The sequence below is a fragment of the Bison bison genome, unplaced genomic scaffold (assembly GCF_000754665.1).
Source record: "Bison bison bison isolate TAMUID 2011002044 unplaced genomic scaffold, Bison_UMD1.0 scf7180017864144, whole genome shotgun sequence".
In the NCBI taxonomy this organism is placed as follows: Eukaryota; Metazoa; Chordata; class Mammalia; order Artiodactyla; family Bovidae; genus Bison; species Bison bison.
Window position 1 is genome coordinate 789,506 of NW_011494716.1, and position 8,117 is coordinate 797,622.

Consider the following 8,117-nt stretch of genomic DNA (forward strand, 5'->3'; position numbering starts at 1 on the left):
TTCAAATCCCGGACGAGCCCAGCGTTTTTTCTTTTTCCCTTTCCCCAGACACCAGCTAGCTTTCGGTTTGAAGACTTCGTAACTCTGCGGAGTCCTGAGGGACCGAATCGTGGTTCCCGCCGGCCACGATCCGATCGTCCGCGCTCGGTTCTGTTCTGCCAAGTGGCCATCACTGCGCTGGGGTCGCTCTGGGCCTGGCGCTGGGGGAGGAGACCGAGATGAGTCAGTCTCGGCTCTCGGGAGACCAGCTCCGTGTGCCAGACGGTCACTGGACTGGGTGATGATGTGACTTGGGGCGTGTGTTTATACTTTGGGTAATAAACTCAAATTTTATGACCCAAGTAAAGGACAAGCCCACGTTTCAATGCCTTTCCTATTCGAGGGGCTGCCCAAAGGGTCTTCCACGACCCAGGCAAGGAAGGAAACCGCAGAGGAGACTGAGCATGGGGCCGCAAAATGGACCACCAGTCCCCACCGGGGTCCAGGGGGCGGTGCTCCGCTCCCGCTAGAAGAACCGCGGTGTTTTCATAGGTTTTATTATTATTTTCTGAGGCCAACAGATCCAGCTACTGAGAAGATGGCTTATTACAGTTTCCAAGAGGAGGTGGCACGTCTCCGTGGGGGGAGGGGGGACGGGGACGCACCAGTGTCGGAAGGAAGAAGAAAATGTGGGCAGGAGACTTTCTTGTGGCTTCAGGGAGGGTGAAACAGGTCAGGCAGGGAAGACAGGTTTAAATGGCTGGCTGAAATAAGTTCGGTGGGCTCGGGGGCACAGGTGCTGTCCCTGGTTGTCTGTTTCCTGGCCTTGAGGTGACTCTGCAGGTGGATTGTGGCCCAGAGGGTGAGAGTTTGATAAAACAGGTGGTCGTGGGCTGTGGACCCTGGATTGGTTGGTTTACGTTTGAAAAATGCCTGCTGACGGAGGAATTGTTTGCTATCTCGAAGAACTGACCAGGTCGGTGGGCCTGGAAGATCCCCTGGAGTAGGAAATGGGAACCCACTCCAATATTCTGGCCTGGAAATTTTCCATGGACGGAGGAGCCTGGCGGGCTACAAGCCATGGGGTCGCAAAGAGTCCAACACGACTGAAAAACTGAGCACAATTGACTAGGGAGGAAGGTTCAAGAGGGAGGGGACATATAACTTATGCATGATTCACATTGATGAATGGCAGAAACCAACACAATACTGTAAAGCAATTATCTTCCAATTAAAAATTCAAAAATAAATGTTTTTAATGTTAAAAAAAAAAAAAGAAGAATTGCCCAACCTTGGGAGAGGCCTTTGCTCCAGAGTCAGCAAGGTTCCAGACGTCTAAACAACAGAATACAGAAAAGACATGGCTGATACAGGAAGGAACTGAGACTTTGGTTGGAATCTGAGGGCCCCCAATCTAGGCGGCTTTCTGATCCCAGGCCCAGAGTCGGGCCTCCCCAGGGTATTAAGGCACAGAGCCCCTGCCAGGCGAGCTGCCACAGGGCCAGAGCTGCCCAGCACATGCAGAGGGGGCAGGGGGCTGGTGACCCTCTTCTCTGATCTAATCGCCCCAGTTTCTCTGGTTAAGCCTGGAGTCTTGCATGCTCGGTGCCCCTTTCATGCCTCCTGACTCTCAAGTCCCCTACTGAGTGTGTTTCCTGAACAGAACCCTGGGTCCCATTTGGATGTCCAGGGAGGCCTCTTTGGCCTTTGAGGCCTAGTGGGCATCAACCAGGGTAACCAGGCTCCCTGGCCAGCACTTTCTTCCCCCACAGACAGAACCTTTTAAGACTCGCATTCCTTGAAGGGAAACCACCACTGCCTCCAGCAGCAGGTCCACTCATCTTTGTGTCAGGGCTGCCCCTCCCTCCGAGCTGCCTCAACCCCCTCCCTACTTGGGCACCCAAGGTCTGCTGTCCTCTACGGCAGGCCCTGAGTCTAGGTTCTGCCTGCAGCTGGGGTCTGACTGTCATCTGTCCAGGGAACGGGAAGTGAGCACTGCAGAGGAAGCTCCCTGTGGAGCTTTTTGGCATCAAATTTGGCATCAAATCCCCAAGGAGCCCCATTTGCTTTTTCTGGTCACTTTAGGGCTGAAACAGAACTCCTGGCAGAGCAGGTGTGGGTCCTGGCCCTGTGAGAATGGATCATGGGGCAGGCACAGTGGGTGGTGGACCCAGACCCGCTGGATGCGAGTGGCCAGAACAGGGTCACTGAGGTCAGGGGTCCGTGTGTGTTCAGTAGACAGGAAGTCACCGTGACCCAGGTCACATCAGCGGCGACAGCACCTTGGGGCATCTTTTCTGAGCAACTTCCTCCCTTGTCCTTTTACTCCCTACTTAAACCCCCACCCATCGCTGGGGCCCCTTCCTGGCTGCGGTCTGCACTGGGATTCGAGTCTGGGACTCTGGAGGCGGTTCTCCAGGCTGGACCAGCTGTGAGACTGGCAACCCCTCGGCAGATGTTTTCAGTGGGTGCTGGCGGAGCCAGGTGGTCCTGGAGGCATCTAGGAGCCCGCGACGTCGAGGACGGGATCCGAACTCTACTTCAAGCTTCATTCTGCAGCCCAGGCCTCAGTCCGGTGACAGAGGCAAAATGGGGGTGCTCTGCTGAGCTGATCGCCTCAGTGTTCCTTGTACAGAGAAGGAGAGGGGAGAAGCCGAACCCTCCAAAACCTCCATTGGAACTCGCCAACTTGGAGCCTCAGCGTGGGGCAATGAGGAAAGTCCCATGTCCGCCCCCTCCCACCCCTTCTCCCACCCCCGTCCACGGAATCAAATCCTTCCATTCATGACACTCACGGGGAAAAGGGAACCATCCATGGACTGAGGAATCAGGGACAGTCCCGGACCAGGGAGGACAGAGCTACGTTGAGTTCATCAGGAGGGGAGGAGACTACCATTGTGTGGCTCGTTGGTCTAGGGGTATGATTCTCGCTTAGGGTGCGAGAGGTCCCAGGTTCAAATCCCGGACGAGCCCTGCTTTTAGTAAAAGGCTGTGTCCCGGGGACACACTGTTGTTACGTTCACCGGATATGGATATTCCCACCTCAGCTGTCATCCTCATCCTTCCGAGCAGTGGTCTGGGTTGCTCAGATCTACAGGGCCACTCCTGGTAGAGAGAACATGGAACTCGGTTCTCCCCTGACTCCCAAAGGAGCATCCTAGTGTAAGCTGAGCTTTTTATGACCGTGGACATGTTGTCCTGCAGATGCAGAGGTAGTAGTAGCTGGCTCGCTCGCTCCCCTAAATAAACCAAAGGAAAAACTGGTGTGTGGGTTTGGTCTAGAATCCAGGTTCAAATCGTTAATGGATCTATTTCTAGGGTTCCTTTTGTTAAAGAAGTTGAGAAATCTGGTGAGTTAGCAGATCCACTGTAAGGAGTGGACATTTTGGGCTTATGAGAGCTTGGGCAGGGTAGCGCGGTGCAAAGTCACAGGCTGCGTGACTTCACCTTTGGTGCATTTTGTTCCTAAACAGAAAGACAGGAATTGCTTAGAGATCCTGTCAAAAGGACGCCCAACGTGGGGCTCGAACCCACGACCCTGAGATTAAGAGTCTCATGCTCTACCGACTGAGCTAGCCGGGCACATGTGACTGGTAGACTCCAGCCAAGCTTCAGAACTTGACTGGCTGTGGATCACCCCAAATGACTGGGTGGGGTACGTCCCTGGGTTAGCAGGGATGTGGAGTCCTCTCAGGGCCTTCTGTGTGTTTAGACTGCCCAGAATTCCCCGAATCCCCAGCAGGAAAGCAGCCTTGCAGGGGCAGGGGAGTGGGGAGAAGTGGGAGGGGTGGGTGAGTGAGGGAAAATGGGGGAGTCAGGGAAAGTGGGGGGAGTCGAGGGGAGTAGGGGGACTGGGATAGAGTAAGGGACGTGTGGGGTGAGATGCCACACTGACAGAGGGACAGACAGACAGCTGTTCAGCAGCTGCCAGGAGCCCTGCAACTGGCACAGAACTGAGGGTGGACCTGCCCAAGCTGATAGGGATACTCCTGGATGAGGAGACCAACTGAAATCGGGCAATGGCAAGGGACCCACCACTGTATTTGCACAAACAAACCCGTGAACTGAAAAGAATTGTTAGACATGCTGGATTCTACTGGATTCTATGTTCACATAACACCATCCATGCTTCCTGCGCATTATCTAAAATAAACTTTTTTTTTATTTAAAGTTTTATTTTGCCCAACCCTTCTCGGTCTGTCCTTTGGGTGATCTTGAATTGTTGGAACCAAGGACCTGGTGGTGGATTGCTGGAAGGGGTTGGAGACCCCGGGGCACCCACCAGGACACCTACCCTGCTCACTCCTGTTTCGGCCAGTCTCCCAGGATTCAGAATCAGAAGTGAGGTGGCCCTGGAGGAAGAAAGCAGATGCTTGCCCCGCACTTGTGAGACCTGGGTAGGCTGAGGATGAGGCTACCCTGCCACATCCCCCTCCCAGCTTGCCTCTCTAGAGCAGAAAGCCACTTCAGATATACAGTGGACTGGGAGTGAGGGCAGAGGTTATCTGCTCCCCCCCATCCCCGCTACCCCAAATTCTGGAGACAGGGTGCTTCAGAGAATTTTCTGAGGATCCCTTGAGATTTCAGACTCCACCAGTCCCCATGTGCAGAGCTGGCCTGCATCCTGAAACCAGCCAGCCGAATGCAAAGGGAGGTTAGGAGGCAGCAGGAGCCTGCAGGCACTGAGCACCATAGAATACTGTGGGGCCATCCTTAATGCTGTTGGATGTGCACATGGCATTAGATTATTTTAAAACGGAGGACTTTATTTGTAGAGTTAAGGCAAAAAACTTTTATGGGTGAAACAATGTCGTACACAGGTTTCAAATATACACAGAGACAGGGGAGGCTCTGGTGTGGGGGTGGGGGATGAGGGGTTATGTGATTCTGCTTCATTTTTTTTTTTCAAAACTTTTAAAAGTAAGGTTTATTTTGAAAACTTTATTCTTTGATCAAAGAATGGAGAGGTGCAAGTACATCCTCTTCTAAATTTTATTTATTTTTTTAATCCACCAGAAACTTTCAGCGATTTCATTTCTCTTTTTCTTTTTTTAGTTACTATTTCTTCTAACACTGTTTAGCCCCATCTTTCTCTTCTCTTAGGTCTTCAAGACTCCAATATTATATATTTTGTTAAAGCCCCACAAAGCCTTGAGGCTCTGTTACTTGGTTTATTTTTTTAAGTTTATTTTCTCTGTTCTTCAGATTGGGTAATATCTATTGTTATATCTTCAACTGATTCGTCTGTCCTGTTGATCCTGCCATTGCCTGTCAATTAAGTTTTTTATTTTGATTATTGTATGTTTCTGTTCTAAGCTTCTCAGTTGGTTATTCTTTATTTTATTTATTTGAGACTTTCATTTTTAAATTTGTTTTAAGTGGCTTGTAATTGCTCTCTGAAGCATTTTTACATGGCTGCTTAACCACGTTTGCCTTCCTTGGCCGATGGTTCCAATACCTGAGTCAGCTTCTCTTGATTGTCATTTATCCTTCAAATTGACATTTTTCTGGTTCTCAGTTTCATCAGTGGTTTTCAATTGCATCTTGGACAGTTTCGGCATTATGAGACTCTAGATCTCATTTAAATCTTCCGGGTTAGCAGCCTTCTCTGAGCAGGCGCCCCCCGGTAGGGAAAGAGGGGGTCACCCTGTTGCTGTCTGCTGAGGGCAATTCCCACAGGATGGGACCTGCTGGGTCCCACACTGCTGGGCTGGAGTGAGAGTTCATACTGTCCACTAGGCTTCCGCCGACGGCCCCTGGCAGGAGGCAGGAGGGGCGCCTCCTACTGCTCCCCGAGTGAACAAAGAGAAGGTTGGGGGGAACGTTAATGTCCATCATTAGAAGCCGGATTAAAGCAGGGCGGGGGAGGAGGGGACGCTGCTACTAGGTGCTGGGCCAACGGCCCCGACGTTTCAGGTCCCAGGAGGGGAAAAGGGAGGTGAGGAGACACTTCGGCCGAAGTTAAGGGGTCCATTTCCTCAGGTGGATGCTCGGAGCAGTCCTGCACAGGCTCCCTACTATCTCCTTTCACCCCGTGGGAAGAGGGGTGGTGGTCCAGGGGAGCTTTCCGACCCCGCTGCTGCTGCGCTAAGTCGCTTCAGTCGTGTCCGACTCTGTGCGACCCCATAGACGGCAGCCCACCAGGCTCCCGCGTCCCTGGGATTCTCCAGGCAAGAGGAGTGGGTTGCCATTTTCCTTTCCAATGCATGAAAGTGAAAAGGGAAAGTGAAGTCGCTCAGTCGTGTCCGACTCTTAGCGACCCCATGGACCGCAGCCAACCAGGCTCCTCCGTCCATGGGATTTTCCAGGCAAGAGTACTGGAGTGGGGTGCCATTGCCTTCTCCGCCCGACCCCGCACGGGTCATTAAGAACAGCAGCAGCAAAGCCGGGCGGCCAGATGTTCCCCCGGCCGGAACGGACCCGGGAGCCTTCCCAGACCCCGGCGGGGAGGAAGCGCTGCTCTTCATCGCGCGGCAGCGTTGGCGCGGCGCGCCCCCTGGCGGCCAGGCGGGGAAAACCACCTGCCTGTGCCACGCGGCACAGGGACGCGGGCAGGGTTCGGCGTCCCAGGCGGGAGCTGTGGTCGCCGGCTGTGCCTGGGGCTCTCTCTTCATAATTCCCACCCGCTAAGCTATTTAATGTGGAGCCCAAATTCAGGACTCAGATTCTGGACCTCTAGTCCTTCCGCTCAGGCTAGCGGGCTGAGTGGATGGGGCGGGCGCGTGATGGTACATCAGACCACACTTGGTGTCCACAAGAGGCCCTGGAATAGGTACACTGGGAGTTCTGGGGATAAAAACATGGGCTCGTCCGGGATTTGAACCCGGGACCTCTCGCACCCTAAGCGAGAATCATACCCCTAGACCAACGAGCCACAGTAACACTTCCTTTTCCCATTCCATATTATCGTCACATCACTTCCCTGTCCAGCCTCAGGGCCACGGCTCCCCGCTTCCGAGGTGCTTCACAAAGGGCTCCGGTAAGTTCAGTTCTCTGCCGTCTAGAAGAGGAGAGTGCAGTGTCGCCGCCCCTGTGCGCACCAGGTCCGGAAGCCTGATCCTCTGGGCATCTGGTACTCCGTTCTGCCTCCCCTAGTCCTGGCTCGACTGGCGACGCCAGGCCACCATCACTGAGGCCTCCACCGCAGAGGAACTTGAGGGTCCTTTCCTCTCTCTACAACCAAAGGCTGGGGACTGGGGACAGAGCTGGAGCCGCGGTGCCTGGATTCCTCTGCTCCCGACAAGGCCACGAGCTACACAGCTGTCAGTCTTCTCCATGGAAGAGAATTATATTCAGAGAAATGTGGGTCTCCTGAGGCTTAGGGGCCACGTGCACTGGTCACCCCAGAGGAGCAACTAATGTGGCCTGGGCCTTTCCCAGGGCCCTCCCGGGGGGCGCCTCCATCCCTGAGCTGGTGGCCTTGTCCACAGGCCACCCGCCACCACCACCATCCCCGGGCCCCTGCCCCGGAGGCTCTGCCCTCTTCAGAGCTCAGCAGAGGGCCCGCTCTTCCCTGTACACCCAAGCCCAGGCCCTAAAACGTTCAGAAGAGCTCACACCTAGATTCTGCCGGGACTTGTCAGACCTGAGATACCACCCTTGCATGTCCCTGTTGACCCTGCGACCTCAGTGACCCTCCTCCCCACTGTGCATTCTGACTCATCCCACACACTCCATGTACCAGGCCCTGTGCTGAGAACTCTGCAGGGACCAGCTTTAAGGGCACCAGCCCCAGTGGGGGAGGCTGTGACCTTTGAGCAGACACACACACACACCTGGAAGGCCAGGAAGGCTGGTTCAAGTGCTGACCTGGGGGCAGAGAGAAGAGGGGGAGATGTGGGGCAGAGCAGAGGCAGTGGGGTTGACTGGAGTGGGTGTTGGAAGAGGGGCTGATGCAGGGTCCACGGGTGGAAGGATGGGAAGACTTAGCCTTGTTGTGGGGGAAGGCCCAGGGCCTGCTGGGTCTCTTGGCCTTTTAAGCCAGGGATCGTGGGCCCGGGCTCCACCCGGAGCAGGAACAGTGTGTTGGGTCTTGGAGAAGGTTTCTATTGCGCGGGTTTGGGGCAAATGGAGCTTCAGCTTTGGGTATTAGCATTTCTGATCTCCTCCAATGGACCTTCAAAGCTAGAGCTGTCACT

The 8,117-nt window shown here is 54.3% G+C and overlaps 3 non-coding genes across 3 annotated transcripts; 1 reads left to right on the top strand and 2 right to left on the bottom strand.

Annotated features, from left to right (window-relative positions):
• Positions 1-2,880: 2,880 nt before the first annotated feature.
• Positions 2,881-2,952, top strand: TRNAP-AGG. The gene has a single exon. It is a non-coding gene; the product is annotated as a tRNA-Pro (tRNA).
• A 536-nt stretch (positions 2,953-3,488) lies between these two features.
• Positions 3,489-3,561, bottom strand: TRNAK-CUU. The gene has a single exon. It is a non-coding gene; the product is annotated as a tRNA-Lys (tRNA).
• Positions 3,562-6,781: 3,220 nt separating this feature from the next.
• On the bottom strand, positions 6,782-6,853 carry TRNAP-AGG. The gene has a single exon. It is a non-coding gene; the product is annotated as a tRNA-Pro (tRNA).
• Positions 6,854-8,117: the final 1,264 nt, after the last annotated feature.